The sequence below is a fragment of the Malaclemys terrapin genome, chromosome 6, assembly GCF_027887155.1.
Source record: "Malaclemys terrapin pileata isolate rMalTer1 chromosome 6, rMalTer1.hap1, whole genome shotgun sequence".
NCBI lineage: Eukaryota > Metazoa > Chordata > Testudines > Emydidae > Malaclemys > Malaclemys terrapin.
In genome coordinates this window covers 23023113-23045646 of record NC_071510.1, presented here as the reverse complement: position 1 = coordinate 23045646, position 22534 = coordinate 23023113, and the positions used below count along the sequence as shown (strand labels likewise).

The 22534-nt window shown below is 49.6% G+C and overlaps 1 long non-coding RNA gene across 1 annotated transcript; it reads left to right on the top strand.

Annotated features, from left to right (window-relative positions):
- The first annotated feature begins 4286 nt into the window (after positions 1 to 4286).
- LOC128838900 (uncharacterized) lies at positions 4287 to 20885 on the top strand. Its single transcript, XR_008445318.1, has 4 exons — positions 4287 to 4457; positions 13529 to 13693; positions 15383 to 15692; positions 18667 to 20885. It is a non-coding gene; the product is annotated as an uncharacterized LOC128838900 (long non-coding RNA).
- Positions 20886 to 22534: the final 1649 nt, after the last annotated feature.

Sequence of the window (22534 nt, the reverse complement as noted above, 5' to 3'; positions counted from 1 at the left end):
CTTTGGCTAAACTTTGGTCAAGTGAATGGTATGTATGGTCAGGTGAACTGTATGTGTGGCCTGGAGGAAGGAGGAAGGGCGGGGGGGTAAAAGGAGAAAGGTAGACAGAAACTACAGAAGCAGAACTAACCGTTTGTAACAGTCTATGATTAATAGCTGCCAGGTGGCAGAGCAAACCGCAAAGGCACAACTAAGAAAAATAAGAGAAAGCTTGCTTTGTTTCATCCCTTATATGGATGTAAAATTTTAAGGAAGTATATGTAATTTTGTGGCTTTATCCTATATAAGCTCTCGTATTTTATCCATTGGGGGGGTTCTGCTGCCTTGGCTGACTCCCCCATGCTTTCATGTTCAATCAATCAATAAAGGAGCCTCAGGCTGTCTGATCAAAATCAATCGTGTGGTCGATTTTCCACAAGACTTGAAAATATACATTAGTCCGATTGAAGATATCTTCTCCAGTTGTACGTTCTTTCCAGCAAAACAACAAATCTTCAATCATACTGTGACGTTGTGCAGTCTATATGGTTTTATAAAAACTTGATAATAAGTCAATATAATGTAACTGAGATAGTTTTAGAGAAAATACGGTAATAAGTGAATGTAACGTAACTAGGATATGCTTCATGCAAAAGGTCTCTTGTAAGGTATCATTACAAAGCTTATAATCTACTGAGTGTGATCATCTGATTTGTATGAATGTACCACTCTTGTATCTAAAACTAGAAATATAAAATGTAACTCTGAGGGCCTATTGTAATTGTGTAAAGTGTGGACCATTAATGATGGTTTGGAATCTTGATGACTCCCATTGTTTGCAGATGGCTGTATTTACCTGTGAGTCTTCCTGTATATGTGTGTGCTGGCAAGTGAGTAATGAAGTCTTGCAGTGACATGTGATCATGTCACCTGAACTGGAATCCATCTTTAACCTGGTGCTTTTCCAGTGAGGGGGGGTGGAAACCCAGAGAGACAAAGAGTTCCCGCCTTATGCAAAAGATATATAAAGGGGGGAAGAGAACAGAGAGGGAGGAGCCATCATGAAGAATCCCCTAGCTACCACCTGAGCTGCAACAAGAGCTGTACCAGGGGAAAGAATTGTGCCCAGGCCTGGAAGATGTCCAGTCTGAGAAAAACTTACTGAAGCATCTCTGAGGGTGAGATTATCTGTATTTAGTTTGATTAGGCATAGATCTGTGCATTTTATTTTATTTTGCTTGGTGACTTACTTTGTTCTGTCTGTTACTACTTTGAACCACTTAAATCCTACTGTCTGTATTTAATAAAATCACTTTCTATTTAGTAATTCACTCAGAGTATGTATTAATACCTGGGGGAGCAAACAACTGTGCATATCTCTCTATCAGTGTTATAGAGGGCGAACAATTTATGAGTTTGCCTTGCATAAGCTTTATGCAGGGTAAAACGGATTTATCTGGGTTTAGACCCCATTGGGAGTTGGGCATCTGAGTGCTAAAGACAAGCACACTACTGCGAGCTGTTTTCAGGTAAACTTGCAGCTTTGAGACAGGAGATTCTGACCCTGGATCTGTGTCTGGAGCCAGACGGGAGTGTCTGGCTCAGCAAGACAGGGTGCTGGAGTCCTGAGCTGGCAGGGAAAACAGAAGCAGGGGTAGTCTTTGCACATCGGGTGGCAGCTCCCAGGGGGGTTTCTGTGATCCAACCCGTCACAGTGGCGTAGTCGGCAGGATCTGTGCACAGCTGATTGCTTTGAGATACTGGTAGTGATTTTAAGTGAGTTTTAAGTGTGGTGGCTGGAGAACAGACAAAGTGGTTACTGGTTTGTTATTTTCTGTTTGCTTATTTCGGGAAAGGGAAGTAGGGACAGAAAAGGAAGCAAAATAAGTATGAATGAAGATCAAAAGAAGCTAAAACTACACAAGTTGCAAATTGCCCAGAAAGACTGAACAATGGGTGCTGGGAATGTCTCTGTTAACTAAGAAGCCCCTAAGCTGAGTGCATCTCAGTTTCAGTGAACTGCAGATGGGTGTGGCCCAACCTCTGTCTGTGCTGAAGCTGACTGGGGTGTCTAATTTAGCAAGACAGGAGTGGAGGGGTGCCTGTTCTGGCAGGAGGGTGTTCTCTGTGGTATCCCAGCTCATCGAGTGATGGTCTCAAGGGAAGACAAATGGAAATTGATGTACAATTTGCCTGGGAAAAGGCTGACCTGGAAAAAGGAAAGGCTGCCCACCAACCTGGACTTAAGAGACAAAGCAAGTAAAACCCAGAAGCATGACTTGGCTGTAATGGAGTGAAAGAGGTGCACAGAGACATGTATCCTGGAGCTGGAAGTTGGGGTCCTGGTGACTGCTGCGGTGGGAACAAACCCCAAGGACTCTAGCTGGAAGCAAACCCAACCTGAGTGAAAGGGGGGGGGATTTGGCTGGCCAGCGAAAGGTACCTTCATTCACATAATGTACAAACAGTAGCAAAATAGATAGATTAGCAACATCAGTTGATTCATCCAACTGTATAGCATAATATGGACTATTTTTCACTCTATATACAATTGTGGTCGCTACATTACTTGACATGTCATTAATTTTTCGTGACAATCTACTATTGGACAAAGGTACTACGTCAATCCCTTTTGCAGCCTTTTCTCCGAGCATGCAATGAACTATGTCTTTTATACATGGACCAATTAAGCTCTTTGCTATGGTATGGGTTTCTGATGCTTTTGCTACTCAGTAGCTCCCTCGGTATGATGATTCAAGTGCATTTTCGTTATCAGTACTTGCTTTGCATACAAAACTGGTGATGTCACTTTTCCACTCAGCTAATTTTCGCTTGAAAAAAAATCAACAGGCTTGTCAAGTTGTGCGGGGTGCCAAGTTTTTAAGTGGCGCTGAAGTAGAGAAGGTTTGAGGCTGCTGTTTGCTAGAACATCACCAAAAATTACACACTGTGGTTTTGGACACTCTTAATCGCCAATGCATGTAAAGCCATATTTTATATAATTGTCATATTTTCTTTTCTTCATAAGCAACTTTCCAGTACCATCATGATCATTTGACTTAGATTTTCCACACTTTGGACTTGACAAAACACTAGCTGATATCAAACGTTTGTTTTCTCGTGTCTTTACACTTTCCGTTTTCAGCCACATGTCCATACTGGGTGTACAACAGTTCAAATAAAAAATAAAATAACCCACACTGAGAACGCTAACAAATGAACAAACTAGTAAATGAGAAGATTCACTCACGTCTCATTGGAGCAAAACGGCATGCTACAGAGAATGACTGAGCATGGACTAACTGAGAGTCGTTACCACTACATTGAGTATGATAACCTTGGTTCCGGCTGATTTGGTGTGCAAATACTTTTTCTTCCACCATCAGGAGGGTGCGGGGACAGGGACAAATTAGCTTGGATGGCCCCCCATGTACAGCCCAGCTCCTCCTCCCACTCTGCCCCTCATGCCACCCAACTGCCCCGTCTGCCAGGGACAGGGTCCCTGCTGCCACCCTGTGTGCCACGGTGCTCGGGCTGCTGGCCCCGCGCTGCTGGGTCCTGGCTGCTGCCCCCCAAGCCCTGGGTCCCTAGTGACAGCTCTGTCCGCCATTACAGAATTTTTTCTGAGAACTCCTGAAACATTTTGCAAACCCCAGTTTGGGAACTACTGGTTTAGAGTCTGATTTTTAAACAAGGAAAAAGCTCTTAAAGGACAGAGCTCACAGGTGCTTTTTCTGTTTCGTTAGTGTGACGTTATCTGATTAATATATGATCATATAAATCATTTTTGCAACCACTGTTATATATTTGCAGCAAATATTGTACATAGGTTGTCTAGTGGGTGTCTATAAAAGGGTTATGTTTTGCTGGTTATGATTATGCTATCTGTATGCATGTGTCATTTTTGTATTTAAAGTGATAAGTATTGCCTCTATACCTGGATTTCAAATGTTTGCTCCTGGGGTAATGCCCACGAAGTAATCAGCCAGATATGCCATCTAAGATATCTGCAAAGATGTTATAATTTGCTGGATATGAAAATCTTGTTTATATATTTGTATCACCTTTGTATTATGAATTATAGATATGTATGTGTGTCTGTATTTCAAACTTGTGCAATGCTTCTGGGTGACACGCCAGACAGTTTGGCATGAGCACAGCTTTATGACTCAGCAAAGCATGCAGGGACATGCCTATGGAAAGAACTCCAAGACTTCCAAGCCATGTGCTGGGCAGCTTGTGTTTGAAACAAAGGAAGCACAGGCTGCATGCCAAGAGACTATAAAAAGCAGCTGCATCTTCTCCATTTGGTCTTCAATCCTGCTTCTTACCTCTGGAGGAGATTTGCTACAAACCGAAGCTCTGAACAATAGACTGAATGACCAATCCAAGCTGTGGCTGTATTCCAGAGACTTGATGTAAACCAGCAATTTATTCCATCACTGCTACAAGCCTGAGTCAAGAACTTTGCCATAACTGTATGTAATTGATTCCTTTAATCAATTTGAACTCTTACCTTTCTTTCTTTCTATAAATAAACCTTTAGATTTTAATAAGAATTGGCTGTAGCGTGTATTTGGGTAAGATCTGAACATTCGTTAACCTGGGAGGTAATGTGTCTGATCCTTAGGGATTAGTAGAACCTTTTCTTTTATATAATGAAATAAGATCTAAAGAAATTTTCATCATATTTGACGTGGGTACCTGGATGGAAGCCTGGATCACTTTAAGGGAACTGTGTTGTTTGGACTTATGAGTAACCAGTAAGGTAATAAAGAAGTTGTTTAATCATGGCTTGGTAAATCTACATATTGGAATATCCACCAGCTTTATGGGGATTGTCTGCCCCATTCTTTGCAGTTCCCCCAATTGAGTGACCCCCTAGGTAGTGTGATAAAGTTCCTCCTCTATCTTGGTGGGTCCTGCGCTTATTGGCAGATTTGTTTGCCTCAGATTTTCACCATGTGGGTCAGGGAACAGCCCAGAAACCTTACCCTCTGGTAGAAGCCACAATCCAGAACGATTCATCCTATGTCTGATCAGGAGTTGGGAGGTTTGGGGGGAACCCAGGCCCACCCTCTACTCCGGGTTCCAGCCCAGGGTCCTGTGGTCTGCAGCTGTCTAGAGTGCCTCCTGGAACAGCTGCGCTACAACTCCCTGGGCTACTTCCCCATGGCCTCCTCCCAACACCTTCTTTATCCTCACCACAGGACCTTTCTCCTGGTGTCTGATAATGCTTGTACCTTCAATCCTCCAGCAATACACCTTCCCACTCTCAGCTCCTAGTGCCTCTTGCTCCCAGCTCCTCACATGCATGCTACAAACTGAAGTGAGGTCCTTTTTAACTCAGGTGCCCTGATTAGCCAGCCTGTCCTAATTGATTCTAGCAGTTTCTTCTTAATTGGCTCCAGGTATCCTAATTAGCCTGTGTCACATTATTGATTTAAACTGGGACCATATAGAACATGGTTGCAACCAAAGTCCTGTAGCTGCACCAACTCTTGCATAAAGGGGGTCAAATGAGGTGTCTAAGACAAGGTTATGGTTGCTGGTTATAATTATGCAGTCTATATGTGTGTATCAATTTTGTAGTTGGAGTTATGCATATTGGCTCTATACTGTCTGTATTTCAAACTTTTGCTATGCTTCTGGAAGACATCCCAGACAAGTTGGTGTTAGCTCTGCCTAGCCTGCTTGATGGCCCATTAAGGATCATCAGCTATACAATTGACCCATTGAGAGAAGGCAAATATGCCTTGCAACTCAGCAAAGTATGCAGGTGTAAGGGGACTGTTACCCCCTTACTAACACTCAGTGGGGGTGTTTTGGCTGGCTAGCTCCCAGCACTAAAAGGGGAGGGGTCGATGGCAAATCAGGAGCCTGAGACTGACAGTCCCCAGGGGCAATGGGGAGAGGCCAATGCTCCAGATCAGCCTGATTGACAGGGCGGGCAGCTAATCAGAGAGTCAGGAGGCCGGGGGGGGGGGGGTCCTGTCCTCTGTGTGAGCTGGAATGGCCTGAGTCAGACAGAGTGGGGCCGAGCTAAGGAGAGAGCAGGGGCCCGAGCTGAGCTGCTGGAAGCAGAGCTGCAGCCCCAAAGCCAGAGCACAGCCCAGAGAGAGCAGAGCTGCAGCCACCAGAGCCAGAGGAGCCAGACAAGCAGCCAGGAAGCAGGTCAGAGCTGGGAGCAGAGTCACAGAAGCAGCCTGCAGAGCAGAGCTGTCCTGGGGGCAGAGCTGCAGCAACCAGAGCCAGAGGGGCCAGAGAAGCAGCCCAGGGAGCTGGAGGCAGAGCAGCAGCAGCAGCCGTGCTGAGGCCGAGTGGGGCTGGAGCTGGGGCTGGAGCAGTCCAGAGCCGAGTGCGGTGAGCAGCTGGGGAGAGCGAGGGGGACCCTGGGCAGTGGGCCCAGCACAGGGAGACACCTCAGCCAAGAGGCCTTGCAGGCCAGACTTGGAGGGGGGATCATAACCCCGACCGGGCAGAGGCGATGCTGGGAAAAAGGGTCCTGCCACCTACAGCCTGAGAGCGTGTGGCCACCGCCAGAGCAAGTGTCCGACCCGCAGCGTCTCTGCAGCACAGCCAGGGCCTGAGAAGGAGCCTGGGACCTACAAGGAACAGACTGAATTGCCCTGACGTTCCAGAGACACTGTTTGTGATGTTCCCTGCCACAGAGCGGGGTGACATGTTTTCCTTTAACCTTTCCCATTTTTCCTTATTCTTTTTTAAAATTAATTGTTAATTAAACAACTTGTATTTGCTTTAAATTGTATGAAATGATCAGTGGATCAGGGAGGTGCCCAGTGCAGAGAGAGTACCCCGGAGTGGGGACACCCTAGCCCCTGTCCTGGGTGACCACAGCAGGGTTGGGGGTCGAGCCCCCCAGGAATCCTGGGCCCAGCCTTGTTGGGGTTACGAGGACTCTGCCAGACATGAGAGTGGAAGGGGAGTCCTCAAGGGCAGGGAGGCCTCTGGGTAAAGGAAGTGGGAGTGAGGACTCAGATCCTTTCGCTAGCCCACTTCCGGGATAGTGCAGAAGCCAGGAAAGTTCCCCACAATAGCGGGACCATTCCCCCGCTTACACAGGGACTGGCCCATGTGACTCCAGACTCCATTTTGCTGTAATTTTCCACAGTAAGGACAAAGAGGTGTTCTTACACCTGGAAAAGACTATAAAAGGCTGATGCCTCATTTCCATCTTGTCTTCAATCCTGCTTCTTACCTCTGGAGGGACTTTGCTACAAACTGAAGCTCTGAACAATGGACTGAATGACTCATCCCAGCTGTGGATGTACGCCAGAGACTTGATTTGAACCCGCAGTTTATTCTATCACTGCTACAAGCCTGAACCAAGAACTTTGTCATTACTGTATGTAATTGATTCCATTTAACCAATTCTAGCTCTCAGCTATATCTTCTTCCTTTTATAAATAAACCTTTAGATTTTAGATTCTAAAGAATTGGCAACAGCGTAATCTGTGGGTAAGATCTAATTTGTATATTGACCTGGGTCTGGGGCTTGATCCTTTGGGATCAGGAGAACCTTTTTTCTTTTACTGGGGTATTGGTTTTCATAACCATTTGTCCCCATAACAAGTAGCACTGATGGTGATACTGGGAAACTGGAGTGTCTAAGGGAATTGCTTGTGTGACTTGTGGTTAGCCAGTGGGATGAGACCAAAGTTCTCTTTGTCTGGCTGGTTTGGTTTGCCTTAGAGGTGGAAAAACTCCAGCCTTGGGCTGTAACTGCCCTGTTTTAAGCGATTTGACCTGAATTGGCACTCTCAGTTGAGTCCCGCCGGAACCGCATCGTTACAGCCTGCCTGCCTTAATTGGTTCCAGCAAGTTCCTGTTTGTTCTGGAACTGCCCCTACTACCTTACCCAGGGAAAAGGGATCTACTTAATCTGGGACTAATATATCTGCCTTCTAACACTCTCTTGTAACCAGGCATGTACTTGGCGCGGTTTACCACTGTCCCTGAAGTCTGTCCCTTCTGTGGCATGAGGGAGACCATGGCGCACGCGTACCTTCAGTGCGCCAGGCTGCAGCCCCTTTTCCAGCTCCTCCAGAACCTCTTGTTGAGGTTCTGGCTGCACTTTTCCCCTCACTTGTTTATTTATGCACACCCTATCCGTGGCCCCACTAAGTCGCGAGACCTCCTCGTCAACCTCTTCCTGGCCCTGGCCAAACTCACCATCTATAATACCAGGGAGAGGATGTTGGACGAGGGGGTGCTCTGCGACTATGGGGCCTACTTCCGTACCTCTTTGGTCTCACGTCTCCGGGCGGAGTTCCACTGGGCAGCGTCCGCTGGCTCCCTTGCCACCTTCGAGGAGCAGTGGGCGCTGTCCGGGGTTCTCTGCTCGGTGTCCCCATCCGGTTCCCTGATTTTTGAACCTTTGACCGTCACCTCGCTCCCTGTTTTTTTTTATTGGTTGTCCCAAGTAATCATTTGGTACTGGGTCCAGTGGTCCCTCCCGCTAGGCTGGGGGAGGGGCCTTTAGTAGTGGGCGGGTGAGCCCGCCACTTCCCGGTTCGCCAATACGGCCTTAATTGGTTCCAGCAAGTTCCTGTTTGTTCTGGAACTGCCCCTATTACCTTACCCAGGGAAAAGGGATCTACTTAATCTGGGACTAATATATCTGCCTTCTAACACTCTCCTGTAACCGGGCATGTACTTGGCGCGGTTTACCACTGTCCCTGAAGTCTGTCCCTTCTGTGGCGTGAGGGAGACCATGGCGCACGCGTACCTTCAGTGCGCCAGGCTGCAGACCCTTTTCCAGCTCCTCCAGAACCTCTTATTGAGGTTCTGGCTGCACTTTCCCCCGCACTTATTTCTTTACGCACACCCGATCCGAGGCCTCACGAAGTTGCGGGACCACCTCGTCAACCTCCTCCTAGCCATGGCCAAGGTTGCCATTCGTAACACCAGGGAGAGGAGGCTGGCGGGGGTGGGACCTGCGACTGCGGGGCCATTTTTTTGTTCTTTCATCCATTCACATATCCGGGCAGAGTTCCTCTGGGCAGCGGCTGCCGGCTCTCTTGATGTTTTCGAGGAGCAGTGGGCGCTGTCCGGGGTTCTTTGCTCGGTGTCCCCTTTCGGTTCCTTAGTTTTCGCCCTTTGACCCCCATGCCTGTTCCTGTTGTTGCCTTTGTTGTCCCCTGAACTCAGTTGGGTTCTGGGTTTAGTAGCCCCTCCCTAGGCTGGAGGAGGGGCTTTCAGCAGTGGGAGAGCTAGTGCTCGCCCACATCCCAATACTCAAAAGGAACACTCTTCTGTAGCCATCTGGCCTGACCCTGTCACAGTAGCTAACATAACTCACCAGCTCTTAAGAAATAGAAGGTATTAGTAATAAGTACACTGTTTCCCTAACAAGAACACAGTATGAGTAATGGCAGGAAGGGAAGAAGTAGTGAGAGAGAGAGAGTGAAGAGGTCAGCCAGAATCCATATGGAATTCCTGTTTTCTCCACACATCAGCGATACACAAGACTCAGTATAGGATCTGTTTTGTACAGCAAAATCCAGAAAGAGGGAAACATTTCTTGCTATTTATATCATCAAAATGAATATGCAGTTGTGGAGGGATGGGCCTGGCAGGCCTCCCCTGTACTGATCGGGAGAGCGGCCTGGACTTGCCTTACAGGCCGCAAGCCTGAACCAGACTAGGCGTCACAGTTTCTGCTAGAAACTCAAGGGTTATGATGAGAGGAGGGGAGGCCCAGCAGCAATAATATTAGCATGTGCGTTTATGGTAAATGAAATATAATAACCGCTTGTGTGTCTGGCGAAATATAATAACCGCTTGTATGAAGCAATAAGCAAGAGTGTAACTAATTAAACTAACTAATCATATCTCTCCGTTGGACTGCCCTAGACCCCCCCCCCCTTTCTCCAAGTGCATGACTCCCTTCCCGTAAACTGCACCCTGATGGGAACATTTGCACAACAAGCACCCCAAATGAGGCAAAGTAGTGCCAGTATCGGAAACCACCAGGAACCCCTCTACCCAAATGAACCCTCTATGCCGAGAAATTGCCTGGGGGTTGCGGAGAAGGGCGGAAAGACCCTAACTCTCCTATCCTCATAAATTATGTGTAACGTGTTTGCAGTTTTCGGCTTTAAAAAGGCAAATTGTACTCCAGATTGGGGGAGTGGTTTGTAACCTCTACCCCCAACGCGTTGGTATGTATTGCAATAAATGGGCCTCAGGCTTGAGTCTCTGATCAAAATAATGCGTGGGTGACTTTTTCCATGACACAGTAAATGGGGCATAGTGTAAACTAAACTGCTATGAATTCCCCTTCTCCCACTGCAGTACATACAACTGCTTTCACGCTGCTGCTTGCTCTGCTGCCCTCCTGTTTGGAAGCCGTGAATTGTGTGAGTGAATCTGACTGCCACTTTGCTCTGCCTGCTGTGGCGGGGTCCAGCTACTGCTTTTGCTCTACCTGCTGCTCAAATGACCAGAACTGCTTCTGAGGCCTCATCGCTGCTTGCCACTGGCAAGACAACTGGGGCCTTTAGTGAGCTCTGCTCACATAAAACAATTGCAGCTGTTAGTAGTACCGCATTGTGACATTCCCCTCTGGTGTTATCTGGACCAGTGATGTGCCAGGTCACTCCAATCCTTCACTCTTACCCTGATCTGCTGTGAGAACCCCCACTCCTGGGCTGTTCATGCACAGCCTCTGGCATGTAAGCTACTCCCAGCTACTTTTAACCAAATGACACTAGCCAATATCTCCGGTCCCAGACACAACCCTAAGAACCTCCATCTTGCAGTGTCCAGTTATGGCCGCTGGACACTGGAAGCTTATATGAGTTCGTCAATTTAACAAAGAAATTGATATGTACCAGGCTTGTTATCCAAAGGGGAGTCTCTGTCACGCTTCAAACTAAACGCACTGCTTCAGGTAGAACAAACAAACAGATTTATTAACTATAAAGACAGATTTTAAATGATTATAAGTTAAAACATAACAAATCAGATTTGGTCAAATGAAATAAAAGCAAAACACATTCTAAGCTGATCTTAACACTTTCAATGCCCTTACAAACTTAGATGCTTCTCACCACAGTCTGACTGGTTGCTCTTCAGCCAGGCTCTCCCCTTTGATCAGCGCTTCAGTTGGGTGGTGTGGTGTCTGTAGGTGGAGGTGGAAGAGAGAGGAAGAGCATGGCAAACATCTCTCCCTTTTATCATGTCCTTTCTTCCCTCTTGTCTTTGCCCCCCTGCTTCATCAGAGTTCCAAACTGGCCAAAGGAAGGAGGGTGACTCACTCGAGAGTCTAACAGATTCTTTTCTTGCTGCCTAGGCCAGCATCCTTTGTTCCTGTGAGGCTGGGCTGGGTTTGTCCCATACCTGCCCTGATGAGGTGTGAACTGCCTCTCTGTTCTTGGAGAGATTTTCCTGGGCTTGCTTTAAGCCATGAGGATATATTTTCAGCTTCATAACTGTATACATGAAAATATAACCTATAACATTACTGTAACAATTACTATAACATCACTATAACAACCATGCTCTGTGCATCGTGAGCCTTCCAAAGACATGACAAACTTTGCATTGGATCCCACACAATCATTTTACAAGGATGCACATTGGGGTGCTGGGTGTTCCCCCCGAGGTACAGAGCGTCACATGCATATAAAGTCTTTAAATTCCTGACCCTTAGCTTCCACTGTAATGAGAGGCCTGGACTTGACGTGATGCACATCCATCTTGTGTATGGACTTAGTAGAAATCGCAGCCACCTTGTATGCTCAGCCACCATAAGTTGGAATCAAAAACTAGAGTCAAGGGAATTCTGTGTTGCCTGGCGGTGGGTGAACCATGGGCTCGGGGAGCCTAGCCTCTGGCCTGGCCCACCCTTTCCACCTGAGGCCCCGCCCCTCCCGCTCCTTTCTCCTGACGAAGTCCAGAGACCCCGCACGGCTGCCAGCCCTCTCTCCCCCCAAGCCCATAGCCAACCAAGCACCTCCAGCCCCGGAGTGCTCGGTGGGCGGTGCAGCCTCAGAACACTGCGCAGGCGTAGGGTTGCCAACTTTCTATTTGCAGAAAACTGAACACCCTTGCCATGCCCCTTCTCTGAGGCCGCACCCCCCAGCTCACTCCACCCCTACTCCCTCAGTTGCTCGCTCTCCCCCACCCTTGCTCACTTGCTCATTTTCACTGGTTGGGGGGAGAGTGTGTGAAACTGTGGGGCTGGAGATGGGGCTGGAGATAAGGGGTGCAGGAGAGAGCTCCAGGCTGGGGCAGGAGGTTGGGGTGCAATAGGGGGTGAGAGCTCCAGCTGGGGGTGAGGGCTTTGGGGTGGGGCTGGAGATGAGAGGTGTGGGGTGCAGGAGAGGGCTCTGGGCTGGGGTAGGAGGTTGGGATGTAAGAGGGGGTGAGGGCGCTGTCTGGGGATATGGTCTCTGGAGTGGGGTTGGGGTTTGGGGTGCAGAAGGGAGCTCAGGGCTGGGGCAGAAGGATATTCGGGTTGTGGACTCCGGGCAGTGCTTATCTCAGGCAGCTCACGGGAAGCTGCCGACATCTCTCTCCGGCTCCTAGATGGAAGTGTGACCACGTGGCTCTGAACACTGCCCGTGCCTGCAGGCGCTGCTCCCTCAGCTCCTATTGGCTGTGGTTCCTGGGGGCGAGGGCAGTGCACAAAGCCCCTGGGGCCGTCCCTCCGCCTAGGAGCCAGAGGGAGATGTCGGCAGCTTCTCAGGAGTTGCACAGAGCTAGGTAGGGAGCCTGCCTGCGCCGCCAACCAGACTTTTAATGGCCTGGTCAGCAGTGCTTACTGGAGCTGCCAGCGTCCCTTTTTGACTGGGTGTTCCAGTCGAAAACCAGACACCTGGCAACCCTAGGCAGGAGGGTGGGTGGCGCAGAGTGGGTGGCGCACACTCTCCCCTGCCCCCGGAGCACCGGGCAGGCTGGTGGGCGGCCCCACCCCCAGCCCCAGAGTACCGGGCTGCGTGGCCCCAGCACCCCTAGCCCTGGAGCACTGGGCGGTGTAGCCCAAACTCCAGGGCTCCCCCAAGCACTGGGCAGCCCCAGCTTTGAGCACTTCAAGTCCCAGTTTCCCTACCCCGCGTCCCAGCAGGCTCTCTGGAAGAGGAGCAGCCTCCCTGGGCTGGGGCCAAGGGCAAGCAGGAGGGAGCCTCAGGGCAGGGCCAGGAGGGGCTGTTTGGGGAGGCACAGCCTTCCCCAGCCTATTATACTTGCCGCCATGTGGCCTTTGCTTAGATAGATAGAGACGTATCAGTTGCAGCATTACTAACAGGGATAGATTCAGTAAAATCACAGGTGATGGGAATGGAGGGGAGTATGGACAGCTAACCTTGAGTTTCTGCAAGTTTCTTACTTGATGTCTGTGTTCATTTCTTGTAAAAAGTTGCTTTTGTTGATAAGTAGAAATTATGAGGTTTTGCTGTTGCTAGGAATATTGTTTTAGCCCAATAGGTGTTATGACTGGTTAACATTATTGTATAGTTACGCTTCAATTAAAATAATTGGTTAAGGTATAAATAAGGACTCTCATTTTCACTCTATAATGAAGGTCAGATGAGAGGCCTGTTGGAACCTAACTCTGGGACACAGCTCAAGACCAAAGCTGCCAGAACTCTTAACCCCTGCACAATCATACTGTGCAGAAGCTGGAGCCCCGTACGAGATAGGACACTGACTGGCCATCAGAAGATGTCTGGCTGCTTTATTGGGAGTGGTGAGCATTAGATGCTTGGCATGTGTATTCTGCTGATTAATTAATACATACATGTACATGTTTAAGGCTCATTCAGTGGGAAAAGGTCCTGCTAACCTGTAGAGAGCCATTGGAATCCCGGGCCCAGGGAGGGTAGAGGATGGGAACCCTAAATTAAGTAACATCACAACCACTCTTTTGGCTATCTTTTTTACCAGCTTGTATTCCTCATAACTTCCCACCATCCTTGCTTTCTGCCATTGCTTAAACATTTAGTTATTCTTTATTGCCTCTGTGACAAAGTTCCTCCTCTACCTTGGTGGGTCCTGTGCTTATTGGCGGATTTGTTCGCCTCAGAGATTTACCATGTGGATCAGGAAACAGGCCAGAGACCTTCCCCTCTGGTAGAAGCCACAGTCCAGGACAATTCCTCCTGTGTCTGATCAGGAGTTGAGAGGTTTGGGGGGAACCCGGGCCCACCCTCTACTCCGGGTTCCAGCCCAGAGCCCTGTGGACTGCAGCTGTCTAGAGTGCCTCCTGGTATGGCTGCGCAACAGCTACAACTCCCTGAGCTACTTCCCCATGGCCTCCTCCCAACACCTTCTTTATCCTCACCACAGGACCTTTCTCCTAGGTTCTGATAATGCTTGTACTCTTCAATCCTCCAGCAATATGCCTTCTCACTCTCAGCTCTTCGTACCTCTTGCTCCCTGCTCCTCGCATGCATGCTACAAACTGAAGTGAGGTCCTTTTTAACTCAGGTGCCCTGATTAGCCAGTCTGTCCTAATTGATTCTAGCAGTTTCTTCTTAATTGGCTCCAGGTGTCCTAATTAACCTGCCTGCCTTAACTGGTTCCTGCTTGTTCTGGAACTGTCCCTGTTACCTTACCCAGGGAGGGAACAAGGGACCTGTTTGTTCTGAGGGCTGAGATACCTGTTTTCCACTCTTTTGAGGCCATTCTGTTGGCTGGTTGCCCCTGCTGCTGTGGGGAGGACCCTACTGGTGTGCCCCTCAGAGGGGAGTGTGAGGCTCCACTTTTTCCATCATTTTTGGGGGCCCCCTGGCTGGGTTCCTGCTGCCCTTGCTGCTGCTGGGGAGCTGTTACTGCTGCTGGAGGTGAGGAGGGAGTAGAGAAGGCCTTGTTTTGTGGAGGGGATTTGTTACATCCTTGTTTCTGTGGTGGTAGGTGTGTTGGGGTTACTAGGCCTGCCTGAGCCAGAGTTCTTCCATGTTTAAACTCTGTCCTTCCATGTTTAACTCTAATCGGTCTCAAAAGCCAAGGACAGCAATTGGAATGTGTAAACAGCCAATTGGCAATTACGACCTTGCTCATACCAGGTACCAAACGATAATGATGAGGTTTGCATGTTTCTAGCTGGGGAAGGGGTAATAAACTAAGAGTAAACAGAACCAAATAACTGTTTAGAGGAGTGTTACTAACAAGCTAGATTTATAGCCCTAGAATGATTTAATTGCTTAAATGTATAAACATGCCTTTGGTAGAGAGGGGAGGTGGGGTGAGGGGGGTAGTGGAGAGAGGGGGGGTATTAGAGGGGGGAGAGAGGGGGGGCTTAGTTGTAAAATGTATAAAGAAGAGAGAAACTGTTTTTGCTGGTGTGCTTGATTTGAGACTTGCCTGTCTCCTTGCACCACTTTGAGATCTCAAATAAACTTTGTTTCTCCACCCCGGTATGTTTATTGACGCGAAGCACACCGGGCAACGAACCCCACTGTTGCTGTCCTCGGGCCCCTGTGCTGACAACAGTCTTGGCGTCCCTGGGTGGGCTCGAGGCTGAAATTTTGCCTTGCCCGGATCCCTCCTGGCGGCCGACGGATTATGACGACGCCTAGAGCGCTCACCGGTGACTTCATCGGGGGCCTCGGCGGAGACGTGATTTGGTCGACCCCGGAGGGCACAACGATGCAACGCGGTCGAGTAGTGGAGAAGCAGCTGCGGGCGACGGTGGGGAACCGTTCCCGTGGATAGGGCAACGGTGCAGAACCGGACCCTTGGATAAGGTAGGAACAGTCCAGTGGGGACTTTACCTGTTTTGACCTGGGGGCGCCCAGTGTCTCCCTAGAGTATGGGGCAGGGACGGAGTACTGCAGGCAGGGCAAGGTGTATGCCCTTAGAATGCATTCTGGTGAACTGGGAAGTGTTTGGATCGGATCCGTTGATTAAAAGTAAATTAAAAAGATTCTGTACAGTAGACTGGCCTCAATATCAGCTAGAGGACCAGGAAAGGTGGCCACCGGAGGGATCACTTAATTATAATACGATCCTTCAATTGCTTTTGTTTTGTCAGCGTACGGGTAAATGGAATTAACATATGTATGTACAGTTGTTTATGTTAAGAGATCAGATCTTTTGCAAAAGTGTAATTTGACTCTGACGGGTTCGGTAGTAACTATTATTAGTCCTCAGAACCCTCCCCTGGTTGTAATGGCAGAGTCGGTGTCCCTTCGGCTCCAATACCCCCACCGTATAAAGATAGGGTGCCTCAGGTCCCAGAGATTGCCCCCTTGGTGGGATTCTATCCATTGATTACTGAGACTCTGATAGCGCGTCCTGGAGCAGAAAATCGCCCAGCCACTACAATGCAGGTTTATACGCATGTGCCTTTTAACCCAGTGGACCTAGCAGCTTTTAAGGCATGGGCAGGGGAATTCTCTACAAATCCAAGCAAGTTTATCTCGGTCTTTGAAGGGTGTCTGGCTAGCCATAAGCCTGACTGGGATGACTGTAATGTCCTTATGCTGACCCTGCTGTCTGAGGCGGAGCGTAATCAGGTTGTGTCTAAGGCACGAGAGGAGGCACAGCTCAGACATGAGGCCAACGCAGCAAATGTTCCTGTTGCTGCAGTTCAGGTCCCTACAGCAGACCCCTGGTGGAATCCCAACGTGCCGGCAGATCTCACCCATCTCACTGTATACAAGGAACTCCTATTACATGGTCTCCGACATTCAGCTGTCTGACATAACAATTGGGCTAAGCTGTATGAGCTAGTACAGGAGCCAAAAGAGAGTCGGGTTGCTTTTCTGCAGCGTATTCGGGATACCATCAGGCAAACTACTAATGCAAACCCCGATGATCAGGCTACTGGGGCAATTATAAAGGGTATCTTTACCAGCCGTGCCGCCCCTGATATTAAAAGGAAACTGCAGAAAAAGGAGGATTTGATGGGCATGACAATGGCACAGATTTTGGAAACTGCAAACAGGGCTTACAGCCTTAGGGAGGGAGAAAAGGAAAAGAGGCAAGTGAAAATGATGGTTGCAGCAGTACAGGCTGGTGGCAGGGGAAGATTTCAGGAAGGTGGAAGGGGCCGGGGAATGAGAGGACGTGGATGTGGGCGCCCTGGCTCACAGGAAAGGCATCTGGGTCGCAACCAGTGTGCTATATGCCGAAAGGAGGGACATTGGAAAAATGAGTGCCCCGAAAGGGAAGGTACTCCTATGATGGCAGCGGAGGATCAAGAATAGGGGTGTCAGGGGAGATGGACTATCCTGCCCCCGGAACCCTGAGTATAAATGCGGGTGGGAGATTCAGACACAGACTTTTTAATACACTCTGGAGCTGCATGAACTGCTATAAACCAACCCCTTCAGCTGCCTGTGTCAGATTCCCTCACTGTGGTGGGAGCCACAGGGAAAGGAACTAAGTGCCCAGTATATGCCCCAGTGGAATGTGCTTTGGGAAACAGAACTCTATCTCACAAACTGGTTTACCTCCCCGATTGTCCAACGCCACTATTAGGATGGGATCTGCTTTGTCGCTTAGGTGCCACCCTGCATTTCACTCAAGATGAAATAAGCCTTACCTTACCTCCAGAGAATGCCTGGATAATGACTCTTGCAATTGAACCCTCAGCCATGCAAGCCCCAGAGTAGAGTCAGTGGGAGAAGCTCGTTTTTCCTCTGGTATGGGGATCAGGGATCCCAGGAAAGGCAGCCCATCATACTCCTATTACTGTTCAGCTCTTGCCAGGAAAAGGTCCAGTGCGAATCAAGCAGTATCCGATCAAAAGGGAAGCCAGAGAGGGATTGCAGGAAACTATAGACCAGTTCCTAAAGTGCGGGGTACTTCGAGAATGCCAGTCAGCTTGGAACACTCCTATCTTGCCTGTAGAAAAGCCCAATGGCACATACTGGCTGGTCCAGGACCTGAGGGCAGTTAATGAGCGGGTTAAGACTCTACACCCCCTTGTTCCAAATCCGTGTACATTGTTGGCCTCTGTAGGGGGGCAGTACACCCATTTTTCAGTCCTGGATTTAAAGGATGCTTTCTTCACGATTCCGGTTGACCTCCAGTCTCAGGAGATTTTCTCCTTCGAGTGGGAGGACAAAAGGAGGGTTAGAAAGCAGCTTTGCTGGACAGTGCTGGCTCAGGGATTTTAAAATTCCCCCACCCTTTTCAGCCAGGCCCTGGCTAGAGACTTGGAGGAGTGGGACAACGAGGACAAAGTCCTCCTCTTGCAATATGTGGATGACTTGTTAATTGCTGCAGTGGGTCTAACCTCTTGCCTTAAAGCCACTGTGAGCCTCCTGAACTTTGTTGGACTTTGAGGATATCCAGTAGCACAGAGTAAGGCTCAGATTGCTCCCCCAGTGGATGGAATCTGACAACGGACCACACTTCACATCCCAAGTCGTTCAGAAGATATCGGATGCCCTACAGATCCCCTGGAAGCTTCACACGCCATGGCGACCGCAGGCCAGTGGGGTAGTGGAGCGTACAAATCAGACACTTAAGCGGCACCTCTCAAAGGTTGCCAAGAGGCTTCCCTTAAGTGGCCTGATGCTTTGCCCCCTGTTTTTGCTCCGCATTCGCGCTCTCCCTAAGGGCAGGTTAGGGCTCAGTCCCTTCGAGATTGTTTGGAAAGGCATGGCCTATGAATGGTACACCGGTTCTGGCAAGGGAGTGGGAAATGGGGTGTGGCTTCTTATCTCAGTACATGTGCTCTCTGTCTGCTGTTCTCTGTTCTCTCCACAGGTATACCAAAGATTTGCAACCTCTCCCGCTGGATGCCCCGATCCACTCCTTGCAGCCAGGCGATTCCGTACTCGTCCGGACCTGGAAGGACGAGCCTCTCCAAGAGAAGTGGAAGGGACCCCACACCATCCTGCTGGTCTCCCATACAGCAGCAAAGGTTGAGGGACACAAGAACTGGATTCATCACTCTTGTCTGAAAGCAGTGCCTGCTCCTGAACGGTGGACCGTCCAGCCTGCAGAGAAGACTGCCAGCGACGATTTGGGACTTAAGCGGTTATTCAGACGACAATAGTGTCTGCTGGGAATGCCCTGTGATCTCTTTGGACAGTCACAGCGCACTCCCTGCGAGACCTCTGAGCGTTGGTTGTGTTTGTTTTCACAGGACCGGCCTAACCTGGTGTCCTGGTCCCTTTTGTTTTTAATCTGCTTACTATTGGTAATTGTTATTTTGTGGGTATTTGGGGAATTGTGATTGTTAGGCCCTAGGGTCACCTGTCCTATATGAGTTCAGATCCAGGGTCTGCCACAGTGGTGCTCTTTGCCATAGGGACACTCCTCTTGTTAACTCCCGTTTCCCCCCAGGCACATGCGGGATGGAAAGGAATCCCTACTAACTTAGAGACAAACACATATGAATCCCTGAAGGTTTGCTTTGCCCAAGAGTTTAACCTCTCCAACTGCTGGGTATGCTCCCAAATCCCACACCATGCTGCAGGGTTACCCTGGAGGGTAGTTCCCCAGAATTGGTCAGATATCTGTTGGGGATGGTTCAGTAGGGGGAAAAATGCCTCGGGTACCCCCTTGTCACAGAACTGTACCATTGAGTCCAGTATGCATTAAGGGACGACCCCTGGAAGCCGCAGGCCAACTCAACATATATCCCTTCCCCTATTAGGTTGCGGCCAGTGGCCCCTGGGTTGGCGTGCTATCGACAGTTTAAGTCCAGCAATCACACCTGGTTTGCTGGGAATAGCACCTGTCAGTATTATTTATCCTCTGACAGTGATGTTTCCATCCCTGTCTATGTTAACGGCAAATCCGACTCTACCGCCCGGTTTGGATCGTTTAATGACACACAAGTAAATAGGTGGAGTAGAGGTTATAATGGCTTGGTAAGGAGTGGCCACTCCTTTTATATTTGCGGTACCTCTGCCTATAAGTGGCTACCACATCGGTGGTATGGAAGCTGCTATCTAGGATATCTTGCCCCGCCCCTTCGTGTCCTCCCTAAACTGCCCCCTGGCCGCGCCAGGCAACGTAGATCTTTGTATGCCACCCCAGAGCCCATTACAGAAGGAGACAGATTGGGTATGATCTTTCTCCCATCCTATGGGGTAGGACAACTGGCTCAATTTTATCATAGGCTCTCTGTGTTTCTCACCAAGTTCGCCAATGAGACCTTGGCCATAGAGAAAAGCCTTAACTCAGAGCTTTACCAGCTCCGGTTGCTGTCCCTGCAAAATAGACAGGCCTTAGATTATGTTTTAGCCTCCCAGGACGGGGTGTGTGTCCTTATTGGGAGTGAATGTTGTACTTATGTCCCAGAAAACTCACAGGACATTAACAAGCACGTCCTGTCAGCCGAACAGGCTTTTGAGCAGTGGAAGGCTCAGGAAAGGGAACCCACAGTTTTTGATTCCCTTTGGAGTTGGTTGCCCAACCTGGGAGGACTGGGAAATAGCCTTGTGCGTCTCCTCCTCACAGGTGTGGTACTGTGCCTGGTCACCCTCCTCCTGATTGCTTGTTTTAAATTGCTCCTCCGTAAGCTGTGTGCCCCCCGTTCCCCAGAAATCCCAGCATTCTCCCTCATTGAGAACCCCAGCTCCATGGTACTCAATCGTATCTTGTCTACAGAATATGAGAAAACTCAGCCAAAAGCTTGAGTATTCTCAAAGGAGGGAACTGTTGGGGTTACTAGGCCTGCCTGAGCCAGAGTTCTTCCATGTTTAAACTCTGTCCTTCCATGTTTAACTCTGATCGACCTTAACAACCAAGGACAGGAATTGGAATGTGTAAACAGCCAGTTAGCAATTACGACCTTGCTCATACTAGGTACCAAACGATAATGATGAGGTTTTCATGTTTCTAGCTGGGGAAGGGGTAATAAACTAAGGGTAAACAGAACCAAATAACTGTTTAGAGGAGTGTTACTAACAAGCTAGATTATAGCCCTAGAATGATTTAATTGCTTAAATGTATAAACATGCCTTCGGTAGAGAGGGGAGGGGGAGTAGAGGGAGGGTAGTAGAGAGGGGGAGAGAGGGGGGGCTTAGTTGTAAAATGTATGAAGAAGAGAGAAACTGTTTTTGCTGGTGTGCTTGATTTGAGACTTGCCTGTCTCCTTGCACCACTTTGAGATCTCAAATAAACTTTGATTGTTTCTCCACCCCGGTATGTTTATTGACGCGAAGCACACCGGGCAATGAACCCCACTGTTGCTGTCCTCAGGCCCCTGTGCCGGTAACAGGTGCCTTTGCTGTGGGGAGCTGGGGGACTGGCCTGGAGCCCTCCCCCTAGTCCACCTGCTCCTCTATTGCCACCACCACTGCCCCCTCCACCTTTCCACCTGCCTTCTGGCTCTGTTCTCTGCTCCCTGGCCCAGCAGTTTGCTCTGCCCATCTAACCATCCAGGTGTTAGGTCCAAAAATATGGAGTATAGAACATTGTTTGGCCAGCTTAGCCAAAGTTAGGCTAACAGTAGTTGCTGGGCCATTCCTGTCTCTCTGTGAAAACTGAGGACATGCTTGCTTGAGCTGCAGAGAACGAGATAAGAGGTGGGCCCGCATTCTTGTACCAGAAGTGCTAGGAACAGTTTGTTTGGACATATGGAAACTTGCAGTCTCCACTCCCTGTTTCTGTTCTTCATCTGTTTTTAACTCCCTCCTTTCTCCTAGTTTCTGGTGCATGACAACGAAGCTCATAAGAAGTTGCTGAGGCATCACGAATAGGGGGTTATGGATGGCACCCCTGCTGCTCCGTTGCCATCTGTGCCCCCTGTAGGTGCTGCAATGGCTACTGCCCCGGCTGCTGTCGAGGGGGAACCTGTAGAGGTGGGTGAGGACTTTGCTTCTATTTTTGCTGAGATCGAGGCCCTGGGCTTGACCCCAACCACTGAGGGGATGCCCCCCTGTTAGAAGACCTTGGTAAGGGTGATTGCCCTCTGGTGCCCCCCCCCCATTCACCTTCCCTCCGCCTCAGATGGCTACTCCCGTTTTGGCCTCTGCAACGCCCCGGGCCATGTCCATCTGCCCGGCCGCGATGGTAATCTGGCTGACACCGCCGTGCACATTGTGGCGACAGCCGACGCCGAGCGGCTGGGCTCTGAGCCCATGGGTGCCTTACCCCATGAGGCGGGGCCGCTGCTTTCATCTCTCCCCAGCGCTGTAATGGTGGGTGCCTCGTTTAGTGGGGCACCTGAGCCTAGCGCTGTGGAGGGGCCCCATTCCCTTGCTGCCCCTTTCACTACCATGTCGGGTCATAAGGCACCATGCCCCGGAGGCTCTGCCACTCAGGCCCTAGATTTTGTCCCTGCTCCCCTCCTAGATCTGTGTTCTGTCCCTGTCCCTGACCCAGTTCCAGCCCTTGTTCCTGCCCTTAATCTCTTTTCCCTCGCCCCTCCTGTTGCTGCTGTCCCCGGGGTTGCCTCATTTTCTTTTTATGGGGGCCCCCAGGAGGCGGTTTTTGTTTTTCCCTCTTCTGGCCCATCAGGGGCTGCAGTTCTCCCTCTGCCATTGTTCCTAGGACTGAGTGCTGCATCGGGTGGTGCGGTGCCGGAGGGACGGGAGCCCCGGTGGGGCTCTGATCCCTGCGTGCCCGTCTCAATGGGCCACGGGGCTGGCAGGGGGGCCCAATCGAGGGATGTCCCAGA